Raw genomic sequence first — 10,492 nt, forward strand, 5'->3', positions numbered from 1 at the left:
CTCTACCAAAATTTTATCAACACATTGAATGTAGTACTCGCACTTCAAAATATCTCAAACATTGTTACTCTCCCTTCTGTCATAGCTACAAGGCCCTCCCACACCTTCCCTTTGGCAAATCAAAGCATGACTCCATTCTGTTCCTCCCTTCCTATAGGCAGAAACTCAAACAGGAAGTACCCATGCTAAGGTCTATTCAACGCTGGTCTGACCAATCGGAATCAATGCTTCAAGATTGTTTTGATCACGTGGACTGGTATATGTTCCGGGTTGCCTTTGAGAATACCATTGACAGACACAGTGACTGAGTTCATCAGGAAGTGTATAGGGGATGTTGTTCCCACTGTGACTATTAAAACCTACCCAAACCAAAAAATATGGAAAGATAGCAGCATTCGACCCAAAACTGTGAACCACGGCAAGGTGTCTGGGAATTTAGTCAAATACAAACAGTGTAGTTATTCCATCCGCAAAGCAGTCAAACAGGCAAAATGTCAGTACAGAGGAAATGGAGTCACAATTCAACGGCTCAGATATGAGACGTATGTGGCAGGGTCTACAGACAATTTTGAGAAAACAAAGGGAAAACCAACCACTTCATAAACTCCGACATCTTGCTCACGGACAAGTTAAACACCTTCTTCGCCCGCTTTGAGGATAACACAGTGCCGCTGACGTGGCCCGCTCCCAAGGAGAGCCCGCAGGTTTTGGTAGCGGGCTGTGTCAGTGGCACTGTATTGTCCTCAAAGCGAGCAAAGAAGTTGTTTAGTTTGTCTGGGAGCAAGACATCGTGGTCCACGATGGGGCTGGTCTTCTTTTTATAGTCCGTGATTGACTGTAGACCCTGCCACATACCTCTCGTGTCTGAGCCGATGAATTGCGACTCTACTTTGTCTCAATACTGAGGCTTAGCTTGTTTGATTGCCTTGCGGAGGGAATAGCTACACTGTTTGTATTCGGTCATGTTTCCGGTCGCCTTGCCCTGATTAAAAGCAGTGGTTCGCGCTTTCAGTTTTGCGCGAATGCTGCCATCATTCCACATTTTCTGGATGGGGAAGGTTTTAGTTGTCACTGTGGGTACAACATCACCGATGCACTTGCCAATAAACTCGCTCACCGAATCAGCGTATTCATCCATGTTATTTTCCGAAGCTATGCGGGAACATATCCCAGTCCACGTGATCGAAGCAATCTTGAAGCGTGGAATCCGATTGGTCGGACCAGCGTTGAACAGACCTGAGCACGGGCGTTTCCTGTTTTAGTTTCTGTCTATAGGCTGGGAGCAATAAAATGGAGTCGTGGTCAGATTTTCCGAAAGGAGGGCGGGGCAGGTGTCACGTTCCTGACCTGTTTTCTGTTGTTTTTGTATGTGTTTAGTTGGTCAGGGCGTGAGTTGGGGTGGGTAGTCTATGTTATGTGTTTTCTATGTTGGGTTTAGGTGTTGCCTGATATGGTTCTCAATTAGAGGCAGGTGTTTGACGTTTCCTCTGATTGAGAACCATATTAACTTCTTATGGCTGCAGCCCGACACCGGTACACTTATGACAACAGCCAGCTCAAAGTGCAGGGCGCGAAATTCAAAAGATTTTTTTTTTAAATATTTAACTTTCACACATTAACAAGTCCAATACAGCATATGAAAGGTACACATCTTGTGAATCCAGCCAACATGTCCGATTTTTAAAATGTTTTACAGGGAAGACACAATATGTAAATCTATTAGCTAACCACGTTAGCAAAAGACACCACTTTTTTTACTCCATCAGTTTTTTACTCCATCAGTAGCTATCACAAATTCGACCAAATAAAGATATAAATAGCCACTAACCAAGAAACAACTTCATCAGATGACAGTCTGATAACATATTTATTGTATAGCATATGTTTTGTTAGAAAAATGTGCATATTTCAGGTATAAATCATAGTTTACATTGCAGCTACAATCAGAAATTGCACCGAAAGCAGACAGAATAATTACAGACACCAACGCCAAATAACTAAATACTCATCATAAAACATTTCTGAAAAATACATAGTGTATAGCAATTGAAAGACAGGCATCTTGTGATTCCAGACAATATTTCCGATTTATCAAGTGTTTTACAGCGAAAACACAATAGAGCGTTATATTAGCTTACCACAATAGCCAAAAACACAAGCAATTTCCCAGTAGCAAAAGTTAGCGATCGTAACAAACAAGCAAAAGATATATAATTTTTGACTAACCTTGATTTTCTTCATCAGATGACAGTCCTATAACATCAGGTTATACATACACTTATGTTTTGTTCGAAAATGTGCATATTTAGAGCTGAAATCAGTGGTTACACATTGTGCTAACGTAGCATCTTTTTCCCACAACGTCTAAACAGCAACGATATTTTTCTGACACGTTTTCTGACACACATATTCTGACCAAATAGCTATTCATAAACATAAGTAAAAAATACATGTTGTATAGGAAATGATAGATCCATTAGTTCTTAATGAAATCGCAGTGTTAGAATTCTAAAAAATAACTTCATTACGACATCCAGCTTCGGTATAGCTGAGTACCCCAAAGTTGGGCGCCCACGACTAATTCACATGCACGACAGATATATGAATTAGCATCATAAAATGTTTCTTACTTTTGGTGATCTTCCATCAGAATGTTGTAGAAGGTGTCCTTTGTCAAGAACAGTCGTTGTTTGGATTTAAAACGTTCATTTTCCCTCTCGATTTAGCACGCGCACTTGCCAAGTGGCACAAAGCTCTCCAAGTCAACAAACGGAAGAGAACGGAACACGGCAAAACTCCCGAAAAATTTTCAATAATCTGATGAAACTATATTGAAAAAACATACTTTACGATGATATGGTCACATGTATCAAATAAAATCATAGCCGGAGATATTAGTCGTCCATAACGACAGCTAAACAGAAGGCAAATCCATGTCCCCTTTCGCGCGCTCCAGAAAACAGAAAATGGACGGTCACGTCATACAAAGAGCTTTTATTCCACCTCAGACCAAGATAAACACGAAATTTCTTCTCTCACCGCCTCTTGACATCCAGGGGAAGGTGTATGAAGTGCACGTAGACTCTTACGTATCATGCCCATGTATAGGCAGGGAGTAGAACAGAGCATCGATTTCAGATTTTCCACTTCCTGGTCAGGAAGTTTGTGCCAAATGAGTTCTGTTCGACTCACAGATATAATTCAAACGGTTTTAGAAACTAGAGAGTGTTTTCTATCCAATAGTAATAATAATATGCATATTGTACGAGCAAGAATTGAGTACGAGGCCGTTTGAAATGGGCACCTTTTATCTGGCTACTCAATACTCCCCCTGCAGCCCAAACAGGTTATTAAGGTAGGCTGTTCTCACTGTTTGTTTGTGGGTGATTGTTCCTGTGTCTGTGTATACCACACGGGACTGTTTCGTTTGTTCGTTCGTTTTAGGTAGTCTGTTCCTGTTTCGTGCGTTCTTCGTGTTCTTATGTAAGTTCGTTTGTTCAGGTCTGTCTACTTCGTTTATTGTTTTGTAGTTTGTTCAAGTGTTTTCGTGTTTCGTCTTTCATTTATTAAATTCGTTATGTATTCATCACCCGCTGCGCCTTGGTCCGCTCATTCACCACAAGACGACCGTTACAGCAGGGCTTTGTATGCGTCGCGGAAGTTAGAGTAGCAATGATCCAGAATTTTTCCAGCCCGGGTCGCGCATTCGATATGCTGATAAAATGTAGGGAGCCTTGTTTTCAGATTAGCCTTATTAAAATCCCCAGCTACAATGAATGAAGCCTCAGGATATATGGTTTCCAGTTTACATAGAGTCCAATGAAGTTCTTTCTGGGCCGTCGATGTGTCTGCTTGGGGGGGGGGGATATACACGGCTGTGATTATAATCGAAGAGAATTCTCTTGGTAGATAATGCGGTCGGCATTTGATTGTAAGGAATTCTAGGTCAGGTGAACAAAAGGACTTGAGTTCCTGTATGATGTTATGATCACACCATGATTCGTTAATCATAAGGCATACACCCCCACCCTTCTTCTTACCAGAGAGATGTTTGTTTCTGTCGGCGCGATGCGTGAAGAAACCAGGTGGCTGTACCGACTCTGATAAGGTATCCCGAGTGAGCCATGTTTTCGTGAAACAGAGAATGTTACAATCTCTGATGTCTCTCTGAAAGGCAGCCCTTGCTCGAATTTCGTCTACCTTGTTGTCAAGAGACTGGGCATCGGCGAGTAGTGTACTCGGGAGCGGTGCGTGATGTGCCCGTCTACGGAGCCTGACCAGAAGACCGCTCCATCTGCCCTTTCTGCAGCGCCGTTGTTTTCAACGATCCAGTCCATTGTCTTGGGTGGTGGTCCAAACAGAGGATCTGCTTCGGGAAAGTCGTATTCCTGGTCGTAATGTTGGTAGCTGACGTTGCTCTTATATCCAATAGTTCTTCCTGGCTGTATGTAATAAGACTTAAGATTTCCTGGGGTAACAGTATAAGAAATAATACATAAAAAAACAAAATACTGCATAGTTTCCTAAGAACGCGAAGCGAGGCGACCATCTCTGTCGGCGCCATCATTCATTTTTGTTGTCTTCTACTTTTACCCGAGCAGATGGGAAAATGGCCACCATTCCTTCTAGTGCCTTTGCATCGTCACAATCACAACTATGTGGGAGAAGCTGCCGAAATCACCACAACACTAGGCAGACAATCTAGCAGCCGCATCACAGGCCACTAACAGGGGCGCAAAAGGCCAACCAGAACTTGCAGTATATGTTAAGTTCGTATAAGAGCACGGCCAACCCGGATGGGAGGCCTAAACAGCATCGGAAGTTCGGGTCGAACACAGTGTGTCTGCTGCGACCCACCACCCTCTGACAGCGTCTACAGGTGAGTAACACACACACATTACATGAACGTGTAATGTAGGCTACAGTGTTTGTTTTGTAGAGCAGTAGCCTAGGCCTACTGTGTGTCAAAGACGATTTTTCCGTCTGGAGGGGACTAAGCAGGGATGCTTGCTTAGACGACAATGAGACAGCCTACAGGTCGTCAGAGACCTGACAATGTGGTGCCAGGACAACAACCTCTCCCTCAACGTCAGCAAGAGAAAAGAGCTGATCGTGGACTACAGGAAACAGAGAGCCAAGCACACCCCCATCCAAATCTGCGGGCTGTAGTGGAGCAGGTCGAGACCTCCAACTTCCTCAGTCCACATCACTAAGGAATTATTATGGTCCAAACAAACCAACACAGTGGTGAAGATGGCACAACAACGTCTCTTCCCCCTCAGGGGGCTGAAAAAATGTGGCATGGACGCTCAGATCCTCAACAGTTCTACAGGTGCACAATTGACAGCATATTGACCGGCTATATCAACTCTTGGTATTACAACTGCTTGGCATCCGACCGCAAGGCGCTACAGAGGGTAATGCGTACAGCCCAGTATATCACTGGGCTCGAGATCCCTGCCATCCAGGACCTCTATACCAGGCTGTGTCAAAGGAAGGCCCTAAAAATTGTCTAAGAATCCAGCCACCCAAGTCATAGACTGTTCTCTCTGCATAGCAAGCGGTACCGATGTACCAAGTCTGGAACCAGCAGGACCCTGAACAGCTTGTACCTCCAAGCCATAAGACTGCTAAATAGTTAGTACGGGTAGCTATTGGTTAACAATTTAACTATCTGCATTGACCCTTTTTGCTCTAACGCTGCTGTTACTGTTTATCATCTATCCTGTTGCCTAGTCACGTTATCCCTATCTGTATGTACTGTACATATCTACCTTAATTACCTCGTACCGCTGCACATAGACTCGGTACTGGTATACGTGTATATAGCCAAGTTTTCGTTACTCATTGTGTATTTATTCCTTGTGTTATAATTGTTCTATTATTTCTCTTTTTTTTCTCTCTGCATTATTGGGGAGGGGCCATAAGTAAGCATTTCACTGTTCGTTCAGACCTGTTGTTTACGAAGCATGTGACAGATACAATTTGATTTGATCTCTTTGTACCCGTTCTTTCTCTTTGTCCCTCCCTAACGACTAAGATTATCGTTCTTCCATTTTGCTTATCAATGGACTAAATCACCTCAGTTATGTTCATTGCTCTCTCTCTCTCTATCTCTCTCCTCTGTCTCTCTTTCCTTCTCTCTCTCTCTGTCTTTCTCTTTACAGTTACCTGGCCTAAAGCCCAGAGAGCAAGCAAAGCAGAAGCAAAAGCACTCCGAGAAAACTTCCTGTGCGTTTCTGTTTTGTTAAAAGTACAATATTCAAGCTAGAATAAAGTAATTCAAGTTAAGTCACATTCATTTATTTTCATAGTAGTTGTATTGGTTTTGTACATCCTTTTCTTATTTTTATTTATTTATTTATTTTACAACAATTAGCATGTGCCATGCATGCTTACAGTCAACAGCACAGACAGTTCTGCTTTACAGTAAGTTCGGTTGTTCTTGTATAAACAATTCACTCAAAATATGTCTATTCTGTTCTTCCAAAGGTTGCATATGAAAATACAAAATGTTAAGAGACTGTATGTAGATAGACTACACTACAGGCCGGTGGTACATAAAAACAGAAAATCTGCAGTTGTAATAAAAAAAAAACATGTTTATTTTGTATTGCACATTGTTTCATGAACAGAGAGGATGCAGATATATATGGGTATCTATGGCAACCATGTAGAAGTTTAATACAAGAAATAATATATTCTAAGGTATAATGGATTATATGTGCCTTCAAAAAGTATTCAGACCCCTTGACTTTTTTCACATTTTCTTGTGTTATAGCCTAAATTTAAATTTAGATTTTGTGACACAATACCCCATAATGTCAAAGAGGAATTATGTTTTTAGAAATTGTACAAATAAATTAAATATGAAAAGCTAACATGTCAATAAGTATTCAACTCTTCTGTTATGGCAAGCCTAAATAGGTTTAGGAGTAAAAATGTGTTTAACAAGTTGCATAATAAGGTACATGGACTTCTGTGTGCAGTAATAGTGTTAAACGACTACCCCATCTCTGTACCCCACACATACAATTATCTGTAAGGTCCCGCAGTCGAGCAGTGAATTTCAAGCACAGATTCAACCACAAAGACCAGGGAGGTTTTCATATGGTTCAATATGGTACACTTTGTATCCAGTCACTACAAAGATACAGGCAATTTTTCTAAATCAGTTATCGGAGATTTCACCATGAGGCCAATGGTGATTTTAAAGCAATTACAGAGTTTAATGGCTGGGATAGGAGATAACTGAGGATGGATCAGAAACACTAAAATAAATCCACAATACTAGCATAAATGACAGAATGAAAAGGAAGAAGCCTGTACAGAAAAAAAGTATTTCAAAAGATGTTTGCAAAAACCACTATTAAAGTAATACTGCAAAAAATGTGGCAAAGAAATTAAGTTTTGTCTTGAATGCAAAGCGTTATGTTTGGGGCAAATCCAACACAACACATCACTGAGTACCACTCTTCATATTTTAAAGCATGGTGGTCGCTGCATAATATTATGGGTATGCTTGTTGTCGGCAAGGATTAGGGAGTTTTTTGGGGGATAAAAAGACACGGAATATAGCTAAGCACAGGCAAAATCCTAGAGGAAACCCTTAAGTCTGCTTTTCAGCAGACATTGGGAGACAAATTCACCTTTCAGCAGGACATTAATCTAAAACACAAGGCCAAATATACACTGGTGTTGCTTAACAAGATGACATTTAAGTTCCCGAGTGGCCTAATTACAGTTTGGACTTAAATCAGATTGAAAATCAATGGCAAGACTTGACAATGGCTTTCTAGTAATGATCAACAACCAACTTTTAAAGAATAATGGTTAAATGGTGTACAATCCAGGTGTGGAAAGCTCAGAAAGACTTACCCAGAAAGATTCACAGCTGTAATCACTGCCAAAGATGATTCTAACATGTATTGACTCAGGGGGTTGACTACTTGTCTAATCAAGATATATTAGTTTAATTTCCCATTAATAAAAATATATAATTTTTCTTCCACTTTGACGTTACAAAGTATTTTGTGTAGATCATTGACAAAAAATGACAATAAATGAAACAAATTAAAAGTCAAGTGGTGTGAATACTTTCTGATGGCACTGTAGGCCTATGCATGATATCAAATAGTTTAAAACAAATATTAATTTTGGTGCTTTTTGTTAAACCACATAATTAAACCACATAATTCCCGAACTTGAGACTGGTTGAACCATTCAAAATATATTTTTTTATATAAATACCTGTTTAACTACATAAACACATACAGTACATCAGTATCTGAAAATGATTTAAATGTGTTTCTATGTCAAATAAAATTAAAACGTGAGCATGTATAAACATGAAGTGGAATAGGCTGTCACAGAAGTGGTCATTGGCAAAGACAGGAGATGAGGTCTCTAGTACATCTCTATGTGCATAAAACATCTGTTCTAGAGTTCAAAGTCAACTTTGCTCCATGTCTGTTCTTTTCATTCTATCTTTACTTCTTTCCTTCTTTCTATACATTATTCTTTACATTTTAATGTATTTTTTTGCAGAACAGATCTAGTTGACCATGTCATTAGCACTATCAAGTATAATACATGTACTGTAAAATGTATTGCATTCTGATAAAAAAAAACGTGTTGAAATTCTGTCAAAATGATACTGTATATCAGACCAAGTTCATGTACACATTTCTAGATGACAAAGCAAATATAGTTACCATTGCATTAACTTCTTGCGAATATAGGGGGTGCTGTTTCGACTTAGCATAAATCGGGCTCCAGATTAAACGGCTTCCTACTCAATTCTTGCTCGTACAATATGCATATTATTATTATTATTGGATAGAAAACACTCTCTAGTTTCTATAGCCGTTGGAATTTTGTCTCTGAGTGAAACAGAACTCCTTCTACAGCACTTTTCATGACAGGGAGTGAGATTTCAGACATCTTGGCCCCTGTTCCCAGGTCGGTTGTAATGTCCCTGTAAATGCTATGGAGAAACAGACACTGCCTACGTCTTCCTCTGGATGTCAGTACGTGGTGACGCTTTGAATGGAGTCGATTGCGCAATCAGGGCCTGTATGAAACACCAAATACCGGAAGTAGCTTTCTTTTGCTGCCTGCGCCTGACGCACGAAGGACGTCGGACTTGCCTCCTTCCAAGCTGTTGTTTAGCCAGTAATATTTCTCCGGTCATGTTTTTACTCGTTATAGGTGTTAAAAACATCATAAGGTAGTTAATTTGAACCGTTTTATAGCAATTTATATCCGTTTAGGGCGATTTTATGGCATTTTCTGTGTAATGCACTTTGAAGCGCTGGGCACTTTTCGAGTGCATGGTGAACGTTAGTGACCATTTCGACCGGACAAGAGGAGATCTTTCGACCAAAAGACGATTAGACCGGAGAAAGGATTCATTGCCCAAGATTCTGATGGAAGAACAGCTCATAGTAAGAACAATTTATGATGATAAATCGTGTTTCTGTCAAAAAATGTTAAACGCTTATGCCGCCATTTTGTTTGGTATAGCTTCGCTTGGCGCAACCTGTATTGAAAAGTAAGGATAATTTAAAAAATGTAATTCAGCGATTGTATTAAGAATTAAATTGTCTATCAATCGCTGTCCACCCTGTATTTTTTTGTCAAGTTTATGAGTATTTATGTATAAGACTAGATCACTGTCTAATATGGCGCCCGACATTTTCTGACCAGCTGGGCTACTTTTCTCATTGTCTAACCATGATTTTGGTGGCTAAATATGCACATTTTCGAACAAACTCTATATGTATGTTGTAATATGATGTTACAGGAGTGTCATCTGAAGAATTCTGAGAAGGTTAGTGAAAAAATTAATACATTTTGGTGGTGATAATGCTATCGCTCTTTTTGCCGTGAATCAATGCTGGGGTAATGTTTGCACATGTGCTATGCTAATATAACGATTTATTGTGTTTTCGCTGTAAGACACTTAGAAAATCTGAAATATTGTCTGGATTCACAGGATCTGTGTCTTTCAATTAGTGTACCCTGTGTATTTTTAAGAAATGTTTTATGATTAGTAATTAGGTAATACACGTTGCTCTCTGTATTTTTTCTAGTCGAGTTGTGATGGTGGGTGCAATTGTAAACTATGATTTATACCTGAAATATGCACATTTTTCTAACAAAACCTATCCTATACCATAAATATGTTATCAGACTGTCATCTGATGAGCTTTTTTCTTGGTTAGTGGCTATCAATATCTTTATTTGGCCGAATTGGTGATAGCTACTGATGCAGTAAGAAAATGGTGGAGTAAGAAAATTGTTGTCTTTTGCTAACAGTGGTTAGCTAATAGATTTACATATTGTGTCTTCCCTGTAAAACATTTTACAAATCAGAGATGATGGCTTGAATCACAAGATCTGTATCTTTCATTTGGTGTCTTGGACTTGTGATTTCATGAACATTTTTTTTTATGATATCCCTGTAACTTTAGGCTAGGCTATGCTAGTC

This window comes from Salvelinus namaycush, chromosome 6 (assembly GCF_016432855.1).
Source record: "Salvelinus namaycush isolate Seneca chromosome 6, SaNama_1.0, whole genome shotgun sequence".
Taxonomy (NCBI): Eukaryota; Metazoa; Chordata; class Actinopteri; order Salmoniformes; family Salmonidae; genus Salvelinus; species Salvelinus namaycush.